Raw genomic sequence first — 15,811 nt, 5'->3', positions numbered from 1 at the left:
AAAATATTGAAAGACTAGAGATGAGATTTTACATAACCTGTGCTTCCTTTGCTCTACAAAGGTCTTAACCTGAAACACACTCTCCCAATCGGGGTTCCCCCCCCAGTCAATTGAGTAAATTCATACAGGTCTTATAGCTAATGGCTAGTAATGGCACAGAAGCATAAAAGGTCACCTGATTAAACAGGAAAATGAGTGTAAGAAATGCTAATAAGGCACTATAAGCACTGATTTGGTTACAGCGGTACCCCCCCCCCCCCCCGGCAAAACCGCACTAACTTGTTGAATTTTTGTCTTGGCCTTTTTTTAAAACGTTTTTTCATACCAGTATAAAAGTTCTCATTGTTATTAACAAGAACCCCTTTTATGGGCAGTACTGTGCATCTTAGAAGTATACACTCACAGCCACTTCTATAGGTTCACCTGTTTGATCGCTTGGTAATGCAAATTTCTAATTGACCAGTTGCATGCATTTAGGCAGCAACTCTGTGGATTTAGGTATGTAAACATGGTCAAGGCAGCCTGCTGAAGTTTAAACTGATGATCACAATGGGGAAGAAAAGTGACTTTGAATGTGGCATGAATGTTGGTGTCCGATGGGCTGGTCTGAGTATTTGACAAACTGCTCATCTGCTGGTATTTTCCCACACAACCATCTCTAGAGTTCATAGGGAATGGTCCAGAAAACACTAAATGTCCAGTAAGCAGCAGTTCTCTGGCTGGAAATGTCGTGTTGGTTCCAGAGGAGGATGGCAAGACTGTTTTAAGCTGATAGAATGGCAACAGTAACTCAAATAACCACTCTTTACAACAAAGGTATGCAGAAGAGCATCTCTGAATACGCTTCTGCTGCAGAAGACCACACCGGGTGCAATTTCTGTGAAATGGAGAGAAGTGGAAAACATCACAGCTGTACTACTGCCGACCGTGCCCATCTCTTTATGAGCACAGTGCAATCATCGTCACCAGATTCCAATCCAGTAGAGCATCTTTGGGATGGCATGGAGCAGGAGCTCGTATTACGATTGTATTACGGTTCTGAAGACAGAAGGGAGTCCAACTCGGTACTCGATGGTACAAGGTACAAGATGTGACTAATGACGTAGTGTAGTGTAGATTTAGTGTAATGACTGAGTGGATCACAGTGTGCTCTATAGACCCAAGGAAGGCTTCACAACAAGCTTGGATAGTATAGACTGTAGAAAGCCTTCAGATATCACACCTTTGTTTCAGTTTTATCACCTACAGTTCGCAGTGCAGCCCTCAAAAAATTTAAAACGCCTGACAAATTTAAGACTGGTATCCACTCAGCTTTGCCTCTTTTTGCCTGCCGTTTGTGTTTCTAATTTGTCATGTGTTAAGGAAGAAACAAATTGGCTTTACAAATCACAAAGGACTTGCATGGATTACGCGAGCATCGGCTGTCGTCACGCTATGTTTTTCACATCTTTCTCATAATGGTTTGCAACGCACAAATAAGGAAGAGGAACAGGCGTAAAAAGACAGGACTGATGAAAGCAGAGATTAAGTGAACCGAACAAGACAGAAAAACAGAAAACGACAAAGGATGAAACGAAAAGTCAGAAACAAAAACAATAAAGAAAAGCGAGTATTTACCAAAAGCCCTACAGCAAACATCATCACTGCAAAGAAAACAATCAAAACTTTTGTTCAAAGACTCTGAGTCTCGCTGTACTTCTACACATTGATTACTTTTTTTCTTTTCACTTCCACATTTTTTTTCACTTTGGTAGCAAAGCTAAAGAATGAAGACAGAAAAATTATACAGCACAATTACAGCTTAAGACTTAATTTACTTTAAAAAAAGACAAGCCCACAATTAATGGAGCTGTAAACCTTTTACTGAGGTTGAAGTCATGTTTTCTTCTAATCTTCTTATGTCACTTTTTATTTTTGAACACAGAGAATGAAGAAACTGGAGAGTTTTTTTTTTCATTCCTTCAATTTCAATTGCTTCGTTTTTCCACTTGCTCACCTCTGAGCTTCAGTATCAGGGCACGCATCACTATTGTAGGCCTGACCAGCTACATACCATGCTGGACAAGGCTGGTCTGAGCTAAACGTATATGTAACCCTGTATGCCCAAAGAATATCATGCAGTGCTTCTTTTGTTTATATAAAACTTACTCCTGGAAAAAATGGTAAGTATTTCAACTGATAATATAATGAATACATTATCAAGTTAGATTTGCTGTTAGCCAAATTTACATTGCTGATGTTGATTTGCTAATGATACTTTTTAGTAGCATAATGCTTGGCTAAAGCTAACTGAATGCAACAAAGAAAAAAACACACACAGACACAAACACACACACAAAACAGAGCAAAAGCTCACAAAAAAACACCCAAATATCACAAAACACAGGTGAAGTGTTTTTGGGGTGACAACAATGTGACAGAAGAGCTGCTAAAGTGACAAGCTAACAGTAAACGGCTAATAGCACAGATGTACCTTTCTCTCCCTGTGCAATCATTTGCAGATTTTTGTTTCTGTCACCTCCATAGTTATCGTTCCACATTGTCATTTCCCCAAATACACTTGCGTGTTGTTTTATGAAATTTTGTTTTATTCAACTTCTTTTGCTTTTTTTTTTTTTTTTTTTTTTTTGCTTTTGTAGCATTCACATTTTTTTCTATTTGCTGGTGTTTTCTTAAGTTGCAGCATGTTTGACCTTTCAGGGCCACCATAGTGGCCAAAAGACAAATAGGACATCCACAACCTGAACAAACCACCATATCAATGTTGAAAAACAGAGGCCTGAAACAATGTTGATGAATGCTTTGAAAAGTAATTAATATGTGGACAGAACCTGCTTGCTGTATACTCAGACACACTATATGGGCTACATCTTCTAATTTTTGAATTCAAGTGCTCAGTCCCATTGACACAGGTGACTAAAAATCAAGCATGAGCTATGCAGTCTGCTTTTACAAACATTTGTAAAAGAACAGGTCATTCTGTTTAGGTGTGGCACTATAATAGGATACTCCACGATCAGCTGTAAGCAGTATTATTGCAAAGTATAAATGTTTAAGAACCACAGAAACTCCATAAAGTTACAGAGTGTGGGTTAGCAAATGCTGAGGAGCATAGTGCTTTTAAGTCCCAGATGCTCTGCTGACTTAGCAGCTGCAGTTCCAATCTTCTCTGGCAATAACATCAGCATGAATCGCAGTGCCATGAAGCCAGGAGCTTCATGGCCTGGGTTTCCATGACAGAACAGCTCCTATAAGTGCAACATGTAGTCCAGTACATAGTGTGTAGGGTGTCAATAATAACAGACTGAACTGCTTTTTTTTTTTTTCTTGCTTTCCAGTGATCTATCAACATCATTACATGCACCTGCACATAAACATCATAAAATACTCACATAAAGAGCTATCTCTACAGCAATGCATGCTAAATGAGCATTAATTAAGCTATTCTTTTGTTGCTGTTTGGTCAAACCACTCACTTTGTGACTAAGTATAATCCTCACCTCAGAAGAAAATGTTACTAAAATAGTTGCCATTACATAAATGTCCATTAAGTGTATATAATGGTTTGACCCTGAATGTATGATTGCTTGTTCACTAGAGGTGAGCTTGCTTAGCTGTCAAAGCCAGGTCATCACACCGTTACGGTTTGCTGACATGACAGAAATCCAGCCGTACTAAGAGATAACCTTTTCAAGGCTGGGTCTCTAGATGGATGCATTTAAAAGGTGTTGTCCTTTTGTTGTTGAGAAACAAAAAGCACTGTGGAGGAAAGACTGCCAGTGGGTCGATTGAAATTACTCCTCCCTGCAATTATTGCTCTGTTTCAATGTGGCATAGCCGGGTAATTGCACACAAAGAAACACTGAAGCCATGCTGTTCTTCCCAGTTTCAGTAGTCACACTGGTATATTAAAAGGTTTGGTAAATCCAATAGCCATGCCTTGTTTTTGTGCTTTTGGTCATCACTATTTTAAAAGTTAATGCAAAGGTTCCTGTAGTCCCTTCGATAGAGGATGTTGTGGGCTGCTGCTGCTGGCTGTTAGATCAAAGCATCTGTTGAAACTGAAACATGAGCTGCCTGGCAACATTATCCCTAAGACACCACTGCAGTAAAAGACAGCTCTATGAGGACAAAGGAGATGTTCTGAGCATCCTGTATATTCAAGCAATTACTTTTTCAGAAGTCCCAGTTCGAGTAATTTATTCCAGTATTTATTCATTTAAAAGGGGTCTTATATAATTTGATTTTTTGTGCCATTCATTGCGGGCTTGAATCAGCCTCAGCCTCAACTGTAATCGTCAGATCATTTCATCTATAGCTGCTTTATACAGAAAGTGAGCCAAGCCCCACTGTGGCTCAATCTGGTACTGCAAAACACACACACACACAAACCAAAACCTCAACTGTTTTCTGGCTTTACAAAGCAAATCCATGCATTGTAAGGTCAGTCTGATCATAATAAATGATTGAAAACATGTTACTCTGTGTAAATAATCATCTACTTTGAGCAAACAATTCGACAGTAGTGTTTTTTACCATTAATATTAAACTGGCTACGTAGGTCGGTAGTATCACAGGCCTTGAATATTACAATACTATCTCTGCCAAGGAGGTTATGTTTTAGGTAGCATTTGTGTGCGTGTCATTCTCTCTGTCTGTAAACATGATAGCTTAAAACATTTTGAGTGAATTCTGATAAAACTTTGTAGGAGTGGAAAGTGGGGAAGCTATGATTCTTACAAGTGTGGTGTTTATTGTGAACATATAGAAAGTACTCTAAAACTTTAAAACATCATGTATCATTTGACCTCTGACCTCTCCTTCATGGTCAACAAGGATAACATCAGTGTCTGTCCTCACATGTGTGCTTTTGGAAGAATGGTCAAAAATTCCCATAAACACTCCTAAACCTTGTGGAAAGCCTTCCCAGAAGAGTTGAAGCTATTAAAGCTGCAAAGGGTGGGTTGACATCATATTAAACCCTGTGGATTAAAGATGTGATGTCACTCAAGTTCCTATGTGTGTGAAGGTAGACGAGTGGATACTTTTGGCAGTATAGTGTATACTGTCCAATCCCTGCTATATCTAGGGATGTATGCATTGAATGTGATGAAGACACCAAAGCAGCTTAAAAACCATTAAATGTGCTTTGTTGTGGGTATGTTGACACTTTGAATATAGGCTTACAAACAGTTGCTTCACAAGGACAGGTTATTGCTGAGTGGACAGTGCAATTTAGATCAGCGTGTTGACTCCTGATCTCTGCTGAACCGGACCTGTAATCTCACCGAGACTTGCATAATCCGGCGTGACACTAATAAAAACAATGGAGGCAAAGAGCCAGCTCACCCAGCTACTTACAGACCCTGCACGAAGATGAATTTAAATGTGATACTTCAGGTTTCACTTAGAATGTTTGGTTTGCCCAAACATTCTAAAAAAAACTTGCAAATTTGGAGATGCAATAAATCTATTTGGAGAAAAATTAATGTAAGAAAATTAATTTGTAGAGAGGGGGAAAAGGAAGAAGAACAATAGCGACACAGAAAGATGACAGACAAGAGGCTGGACTGTAAAGTCTGCTCTCACCACCTCCTCTTCATTCAGAAGCAGCATCTGACAGTCAGCAACCACACAGTACTTTGGGTTCCACACACTTCGCTCTTCATAGGAATGACCACGTGCCATCCGGTGTCTCAGCGGACACCGCGTATCTGAAGAGGGAAAGAAGAGACAAAGCACAGCAACAAAGAAAGATATCAATTATAAAGGCGGAGAAGCGGCATTGTGTATTTAGTATTTGTGCGCTTGATAATAGAGTAGAATAAGATATCATAATTATATTCTTTAAAAAGTGATGAATTAAACTGAAAAGAGGAGGATTCAGATTTAATGGGCTCCACATCTCTGGGAGAAGAACTTGTCCAAATAACTGTTTTGCTGAGCAAACGTCCAAACTCTCCTTAATCACGATTGCCACCGGAGAGGTAATGACTACCGCACGCTCTCCACTTTTTTTTTTCTCACTTCAATCATTCTGTGGATGTCAGGTGAAGAAAGAACCCATTTAAAAAGAAACTGAGACACGCGTAAATTGGATTCTCTAGCATCTGACATAAATCTCAGAAAGGCACTGCATATGTAATTCATCAAGCCCCACACGCCGTATCACCGTTACACCACGTCAGTCAACACTGAGCACATTCAAAGACTTTTATTCCACTTCACTTGAGTGATTAAAATGTTAAAAAAAACAAAAAAAACACTGAAGCTTCTCAGCTGTACTCCCTGCACACTGCATGGCTAACATCCACCCCAACATTTCACTGATAGTCACAATCACCTGCTGTGTTGTGTGAATGTCAGCCAAAGGCAAGTGAATGCAGCATATGGGTCAGGGTGTGCTACTCCGATGTTACTGTAGATTCCCACACTTTGGCCAAACCATTTAACTACATGCAGGGGTGCTGTGTAATAAATGTTGTTGCATCGCTCAACACGCTGTGTCCTCTTCCTTTAGTCATGCAATTATAATTGTATAAATAAATAAATAAATAAATAAATATATAATTATCAGGAATATTGTTAATACTTGGATGAAAATTCTTTCCAGTGAATAACCATGGACATCACCAAATGCTGTGCTTTCTCTCAACAATCTTGAAATACTGCTTGTTTGTGGATCACTCTGCCTTCAGTTTTGTCTTCAGTAACTGAAAAGTAAAATCTTTTGAGCTGAGTTGAGGTGTCTTGCATGGCCATTGAAGAATATCCCATTTATTTGGCTGGAGAAACTCTGCAAAACAATCTCTCTAGTGTTTGTTTTGCAGTATGCTCTGGGTCATTATCCGTTTGCACTGTGAAGCACCTTTCAATCAGTTTCACGGTATTTGGTTGAATCTCAGCAGAGAGTGTAGCTCTGTACATTTTAGAATTCATCCTGCTTCTTCTAGCAGCAGTCAGGTCATCAATAAACACTGGTGACCCAGTTCCACTGGCAGCCATACATGTCCATAACAAAACATTCCCTTCTTCATGTTTAATGCTCTTTTAGTTCGCAACACTTTTCTCTTCCCATCATTCTGGTGTCACTTAATCTTGAATGGTTTGTATTAATCTTGAATAATCTTAAATTCATTTGTACAACAGTTTAAAAAAAATTGTTTTTTCCAGACCTGGACAGGCTCTTTTAGTTGTTTCCAAGCAAAGCCTAATCTGGCCTTCCTGTTCTTGAGTGTAACCAGTGGTTTGCACCTAGTTGTAAACCCTCTGCATTTTCATTCATGAACACACCGATCTCCTCTCACGTTAGTTAGACGGGTTTTTCTTGACCAAGAAAAGAATCTTGATCATGTAGTTGTCTTGCCAGTGTATTCCTTTCTTTTTACGAACGTACTACTTTGTTGATTTAGCCACATCTGATGCTTTTGCTATGTCTCAGGTTTATTTGCCACCTTTCAGCCGAATGAAAGCCTAGTTTACTCACATCAACAGATCTTTGAACCTTTATTGATAGTTTGAGAGAACAGCCACCGAAAATTTGTTCAAAAACTTGTTTTCTCTGCTTAATCTCCTCACGAGGCTATAAAACTGCTTGTTAGTCAATCGTCTAATGACTTTTGGGCCTCCAAAAATGGGGAACTATGTATAAAAATGTCTCTAATTCCCAAACAGTGAATGCAATATTTGTATTAAACCCCTTGAAGGTCTTCTTACCCTTCCTAATAAAAGTGCATAATCCTAGCTACAGTGGTGGCAGTAGTACTCATATATTTTCGTTAGTTTTAGTTTGTTTTCTGTAGAAAAAACAGCTCAGTTGTGAGCTGTTGACTATATGCTGAACTTTTCAGATAGTAAAACTGCTGTTTTTGCTGTTGCTAGCCTCTGTTAGCTGTTGTTAGCCTCTGTTAGTTGCTTTTTGCTGTGAAACTGTCCTGGAAGTGGACGTAACTTTGTTGATCTCTGATGCTTAGTGAATAATCGCGAGACAGAAGGGTCACATGTCTAATACTGACAATAAGTCGTTCTAACAATAAGGAATAAATAAACATGTATGCATGTTTTTGTGTGTTAGAGCCCTGATTTCAGTTCAGGAGATGAGGCTTGAGATGAAAAGGATTTTATTAAGATGCCGGTGGCTTGTCTCTTTTCTTCTTGTTTTTGCTTCTTTGGTGAAGGGGACCCCATTTCTGAAGATACAACGTAGGTATCATGATTCATACAGTATAAATTATAGAAATGTCGGCAGAAACGAATTAAAATATCCCTCAATGGCAGTCAAATTCAAGTTATCTTCTCCTCCACCTTCATGTTTTGGTGGCCTGACTGCACCTTTAATTTAAAATTCACTGTGGTGGTGTACAGAGGCAATAATAAAGTCATACAAATACTTATGGACCTAACTATATAACATGCAGTATCTATACAGGCAAAATTGATTTAAAAAGTAATTTCAAAGACATCTAAGTCTTAGTTTACTTAAAAGAAAAAGACAGAGGTCTGTCTTGTTTCTTTTACACAAAAAATGTTTATGCTTGCAGGTAGCATCCTTGAAACTGGAGGTTATCATTGTTGCTCTTTGAAATGTAAAACTGAGAGAGTGCTGTCAAATACTCTACAGTCATGCTGAGTTACGAGAATATTCAATGCACTGCGATGCACTGACAAGTTTTTAGCATTTCATTTTTTAATAATCTCAGTTGCAATATTGTGTAATTAGAGCTTGTGTACACTGCCTACTGGTTTATGGTTGTGTCTCTCATATCCCAGATAGCCTCATAAGTATGCAATTAGAGAGTAAGTCCCGAGTGCACAAACAAATTAATGCGCAAACATACACAGAAATACACTTTCAGCATATGGCAACTGTGTGATCAGCTTACAGTCACGAAGTGGACAGGCGAGGTCAAAGATAGTTTTCCATTAGCCAGAGCTTCTTAAGAGACAGGTTTCTAATCCCGGTGCTGATTAAATTATGCAATTTGAAATCAGCTGCATAAGCTTTAGCGTTATGATACAGAAACAGATAGAAAGGCAGAGAAGATCAAAGTGAAGGAAGTCTTCTGAGTGATAGGACATTGCTAAGTCTGTCTACCTTCATTTCCTTCAACTGAGCAATGAGGGTAAGGCAGAGCTCGTGTGAAGCGGAAGTGCTCCAAGTGTTTAAGACTAACAGTTTAAATCTCCTAAACACTGCTTTTCAGTATGTAACCCAACAGAAAATAAGGACAGAAATAAAAGGCCCACACATCCTTTTCAAAGCTATAAAAGTGCACCACATTTCTAAAAAAGATCTTCAAGACAACCTACTGACTTTGTGTATACAGACAGATCCAAGGCCAACTCACTGATATAAATATAGATTTAATTTTTTTTTATGGCCCGCCTGATTTTTTCCAGGCTTATGACGGGTACATATTCTGCTGTCAGTCAATACAGCACTGCTTCCTCAGGTAAAAGCCTCAGCTGACATGCACATACTGCATTTTCCTCAGAGGAGTATACTGTAGTACATAAGCACAAGTGCAAAACGAGGTGCACCCACACTCAATATATATTTTGTAAAAAAAAAAAGAACAGTAATTAACTGTCTCTTCAGTGTGTCTGCCATCCAACAGGCTGACTCCTTTCCTTCCTGAAGTGCAGCCGGCGACCGGAGTCCTTGCTCTGCTCTGTGGCCTCAGGGAACTCATGAACCTGTTCTTCACCTGCTGGGGTTAGAGTGACCCTCTCACGTAAAGAAAAAGGCTTCTGTCACCAGCAGCAGTTCGTAACAGTGAAAGTCAAAATCTGTCCAACAGTGGGACAAGAGACAGTGGTGTCTGTGGATAGGAAACACCAACTGGGTAGTATTTTTAAAAATTCATGCTTCGGAAACACAAAACACAGCCCAAATTAAAATAAATGATACACAAACACAAAAAACACTATAGCCAGAAGATGTCCACTGCATGAGGACATAATAATATAAGAACCATACAATACAAACCAAATAAATTGTCTTTTTAGTAGACTGGCAAGGCATTCCCCCAAATGTGAAAATGAGTCAGGTTACTCAAGAAAAATGGTAGCATATGCTCTGGTCCAGTGAGTGTGAATCTAACATGTGTCAAAGCCAAAACTGGGCCAAAACTGTCCTTTTGTACATTTTAATCATATACTAAACTTCAGTGGCTCCATAGTGTAGAACTTTAACCACTCACCTATTAAATTCAACGCTCCCCGGTTCAGTCCCAGAAGGGCACACAAATTCCTTTGGGGTTGTTTCAGGAAGGGCATCTGGTGTTAAAATCTGCCAACTCAAACATGTGGCTGTAACTGCTGTGGTGATCCCTTCTGGAAAAAGGCAGCAGCCGAAAGTAGCTCAGTCACAAACTGAACAGATGGCTGCACCTCAGAAGTACCAGCTCGTTAACACAGACCGACACAATACAGGAAAACAGACGATTTTAAGATAAAAAAGTAAGCCGGGACTTTTTTCCCTCTTTTTCCTGAGTGTAAAGTGAAACCCATGAATCCATTTTCCACAAGATGATCTCAAATTCTTTGTGTTGTCATTTTGAATCCTAACACCAGCAGAGATATGGAGCCTTGTGCGGCGTGCAGAGGCTTTATGTGAGCTGCTCAACTAAAAAGAGGCCAAAAATTGTCTCTGTGCCAAACCTCAAAGTGATGGAGCTGTAATGACAAGTTTCATTATAGTAGAGGAAAAAGATGAGTCTGGCAGGCCGTTCAGAGATGGGGAAATGCAGATTCGGTGTTTGTGGGTTTTTATGTCCAGCCAGGTTCTAGAGAGGGCCAGGCTGCATGGTAGAGGTGGGTGGATTGATCCAAATGATCCATAATATCGAGACCAATGCTGGTATTTGTATCAGAGTAATACAAGCAGGATAGGACCTTTTTGTGTTGACTGTAGCATCTATTTTTATAGTCTCTAGTACCTTTAAACAACAGAAGTTGAGTCAAAGTGCTTTAGAGACAGGCACATTTACATTACATTGGTTCAAAAAGCCCAGTTTCAAGATACACGAAAAGCTGATAAATGTGTAAATCATGACACACCGCTCTCCCCTACATAAGCTGACTTTATAGGTTAAAAGTATTAGCGATACAGGCCCTGTATGTACTTGGTATTGGATCTAATCAAAAATGTGCAGTATGGGACAGCACTACTGCATGGTACTGGTTACTAAATGCCTCACACTACCTACCTGAATCTGACATATCAGGTTTTTGGGAGCTGGCTTTCACATGTGCTACAGCAACTTGTTTATTTTTGGTGACTTGTTGAGGGCCATGTGAACCAAACTGTATATGAGAAGATTATCTGCAACATGCAATAACATAACTGAGAACATTTGACTTTTTCTATCAAATTAACCCCCAGTGTGACCCTCAGTGTGATCATCCTTTCTCAGTGTTACTTTAATGAAATTGAATTCAACACAGTTGCAGCTCTGAAAGAAAACAATTTGTTTGTCGAGAACACCTGGTGAATGCCACAAGAATGAGTGTCTGCAGGCAACAGTGAAGCACTTCCTGGCAGATTTGGAACCGTATTTCTCCAAAAGGAGTTGGAGATGTGGTTTGGTTCTGAGAATGATTACTTTAGATTGTTACCCATCACAACACAACCAGGAAGGAATCCAATTTATTCCAAAAATCATTCTGCTGCATGATAACAATCCCAAACTAATAAGCACAAGCATCCCTGTAACAGATGGTATGGTTCACACAAAACACTGATAACAACATCACTGAATCATTCTGGGAATACATGAAGAGACTGAAGGAACTGTGACAATGCAAAACAGATACAACCTGGCAGAATGATCTTATCTCTTTTGTGGGAAAGCAGATACTTGTTTTTTTTTCTTCAAAAACCATATTAACCACAAGTTAGAGTACAAGCTCCCAATACATATACACTGTTACATGTAAAAGGAAACTAGCAAAGTCTAAGTATCAGCAACCAATACATTACTTGCTGACAATTAACCAGTAACCACATACTTATCAAACTTTACCAGTATCAGAAAAAAAGAAAAATCTTATGGCACACCCCAGGGAAAGTTAGCAAGTTTTTGAGTATAAATAACATACTATAGAATTTGATAATTTGCATGCATAAATAACTTTGTGTACACTATGTAATAATAGACAAAGTTAGAAGAGTGAGTACTGCTATCTCCTGGTAAAAAATCTGGGTAGTGGAGAATATATGGATCTACATATGGAGTTTTAGTCAAGCAGCACTCAAAGAAACAACAGCCACCCAACACGAAAACGATATCTCACCAGAGAAGGAAAAACAAATGCAGCAGACTAGATCCTGTGCCACAGGGCAACTTCAAGCTGGTGTTCCAGCATTATTATGACCAGAGACCTAGTACCGTCTCCAAATTGAAGGCCAAGTCAGAGACAGGTCTTGAAGTGGGTGTCCTACAGCACCACAGGAAGACAATTTCCTCACCCTGTCAGCACTTGTAGGCAGTCTTTTACAGATTTCTACAGACACATTTCAGTTGGAAATCAAGGAACTAGAGTGCGTAGGATGAATGTAGAGGGATCTAATTCAAGGTGTCTCGAGTTCAGCATAAATTTCTGCAGTCTGACATGCTGCATGTTGTTGGTGGCTGGTCCACTGTGTTATATCAAATGTGATGTCAACACAGGAGTTTTCAGAGCACTTCATGCTTCCATTTGCTCACAAGTTTTATGGAGATGCTGACTTCCTTTTTCAACAGGACTTAGCACTTACCCACAGTGCCAAAAGCTTTGCCAAATGATTTACAGATCATTCTATTACCCTGCTTGACAGGCCAGCCAACTCACCTGACTGGAACCCCAATGAGAAACAGTGAGATATTGTCAGGAGGAAAATGGGAAACACCTGACCCAAAAAACAGACAAGCTGGAGGCCACTATCAAAGCAACCTGGGCTTTAATATCACCTCAGCAGTGACACGATCCAATCACTTCAATTTATATTAAATGACCTAACAACAAGTACAGAATGTGTAAATGAACATATGTTTCAAAGTTGGACATTTCTGTATTGTATTAGTGTTTTAATTGATTGTTAGGACTATTAATAACTTGTGATACTTGATTTCATATTCTCATCAGCTATACATCATAACAATTGAAAATAAAACATAAAAGTTAAAAATGTTTCACTTTACATGCAGTGAATCCAGATTATGTGAACTTTATGTTTTTTAATTAAATTATTAAAGATAAACAATCTTTTCTCGCTGTTTTACTTTTTTTGAGATGATAGATATAAAAATTTTACCATCCATTTTATGTTATTTACACTTTGCACCTCACATCATTTACATAACATTTCCATCAATATAAAATACCTACGACATTACAGTGAACCATTAGGTCTAAATAAGTCACTTGATTACACACACAGCATTGGTTCCCCTTGTGCTGTGTCCGTCCCGAAGCCACAAAGTGCTTTTCTGAATAAGAAGTGGCACATCCACACTGGTTCTTTGTGAAGTGTTACCTTCCATTGTGCCACAGTTATGTAATAAAGCATGTTTTTCAAATGAACAGGAGCATCGAGAGACAGTAGATCACATATTCATTGGGCTTGTGTGCATTGATATTTGTATGTCCATGAAAGTGCAGTGTCACAGATGAGTGTGTTTCACTCTGGGTGTAAAAGATAAGGAGTGCTCCAGTCGGATAGCAGATATATGCTTAAATCTAACCCAGATGACACATGCTTGGCCACATTGGATTTGCATATATTTATGGCCATGCTGTGTTGCTCCCTCGTGTATTTTACATATTACTGGCTGACTGAGTAGATCAATATTGGCACAAGATTAGCATTTATTACCCCTGCATCAATAGCGGTGCTTAGCAATCTGATAAAAACTACTCGTTGCTACAGAGGCCTTCCACCATGGAGTATTGGCAGAAAAAATATAAAATGGTTTTAAATCAATAATTTCAGTTTGAAATGTTCTTCTGTGAACAGTGTAGTGAGTGATGGCCGAAACTGAGAGATTGGAAGCAACAACAGGTGTTTAGGCTGAGTGGTAGAAATGTCATGCCAACTCTGGCTGGAACCTAATCTGACGAAACTTTACAGCGAGGTCTTAAATTTAACTTCCTTTTTTGTGGATGTTCTCCGTTTTGTTTGAGGTTACTATTGAATTGCCATGAGAGTCACTGCACCTACAACTCCTACATGTTATGGATTTTTAACCTGCCAGCTCATCCAAATAAAACTCTTACAAGAGTCTTACAAGGTTTGGAAAATATCCAGTTCCAGACGTATAAATAAGACCCAACTTTAAGCTTGCTTCATTTGTTTATGTTTCACAGCGTTGCTATAGTGTATCAAGACCCACATATCTTCTTTATATGATCGTGTCTGTAGACTGCTCAAAATGTTTTTAGGACTTCCTCCTAATCCGTAATGGCAGTCAGGGCGCCGTTGCCCATGTTGTAGAGGTCTGTGCGTGCCTCCATGGATATGCTTCCCCCGACTATCAAGCTCACCACCAACTGGTCATGCTGAATGATGTCACAGGCAGCATAGTGCTCTCCATGGCTTCTGCAGAAACATCTGTCACATGTGCTCAGGGGGAACCTGTGAAGAGCAAAGGGTGCCAGTGGTGGAGCCTGCCAGTTCTGGCATTCAATGACAAATACCAATCAGAATTTACAGTTCTGAGGAGTGGCACTAGTGGATGCCAGGGCCTCGGGCCACCTCCATGAAGTCTGTTTCTGATTGTTTGGTCAGAGATATTCACACAAGTTTCCTGCTGGAGGTTCACACTGCAGGCGAAAGCGCATCAAATCCGACTTTTTTGACCCTATGCGACCCATATCCGATCATGGTATGACAGCTTGAACAGCACAAATCCGATATTTTCAAATCCGTACTAGGTCACTTTTGTATGTGGTACTGAATCCGATACATGTCTGACGTTTTAGAACGCGACTGCTGTTTGAATCGTCATGTTGCATTAAATCCATCTTTTACGTAACTGACACAAGACAGACACCAATTATCAGCGCCGGAGAAGACAAACGAGAAAGCACGGGCTCTCTTTTTTCCAGTGTCATTCTCTCTTTAATTAATTTGTCAAAATTCTGTCGGTTACAACTGTGCAGAAATTGATAGACTGCTGCAACAACACCTACTAGCTGTGTAGCGGCCATTTTTACTCCCGTAAACAGAGCGTGTTGCGTGTGACGTCTTCTTTTGCGCATGCGGGCCGCTTTGAGAGCCCTGAACTGTTCACACTAGAGCACGTTTGCTGTCACATTTTATTTGTACTGTGAACAACCAGACAAAAAAAATCAGTTTTGATCAAAAAATCGGAATTGAGCATTAAGACCTGCAGTGTGAACGTAGCCTTAGTTCCTCCAGAATCAGATATCGGTCTTGCTGATCGGTTAAGGACTTTCTACAGCCGTGTCCTGCTCTCCTAGAGTATCTGCCTCTCCTGGAATTTCTTCCTCCTCCTACTTTTGAGACTGTGCTAGGACACACAGCAAACATTCTGGTAATGGCACACATTAATGTTCCAAACTTAGCAGGGAAAAAAGTCAGTGGTCTCTACCTGTAAGACCATTACTGTTTAGGGGTTGTCTCATTGTTGCCCCTCTACTGAATCTTTTGTTAGTTCCATTAACACCAAAGCAGCTGAAACTGATTAATAACCCCCTCTACTATTTAACTGACCAGATCAATATCCCAGAACTCTAAAGACTTGATGCTATACCCTGATGAAACAGTGTTCCTTTATTTTTTTTTTTCCTTTGTTAGTTCGGCTGT

Source organism: Oreochromis aureus, linkage group 7 (assembly GCF_013358895.1).
Source record: "Oreochromis aureus strain Israel breed Guangdong linkage group 7, ZZ_aureus, whole genome shotgun sequence".
NCBI lineage: Eukaryota > Metazoa > Chordata > Actinopteri > Cichliformes > Cichlidae > Oreochromis > Oreochromis aureus.
This window is presented reverse-complemented; position numbering follows the sequence as displayed.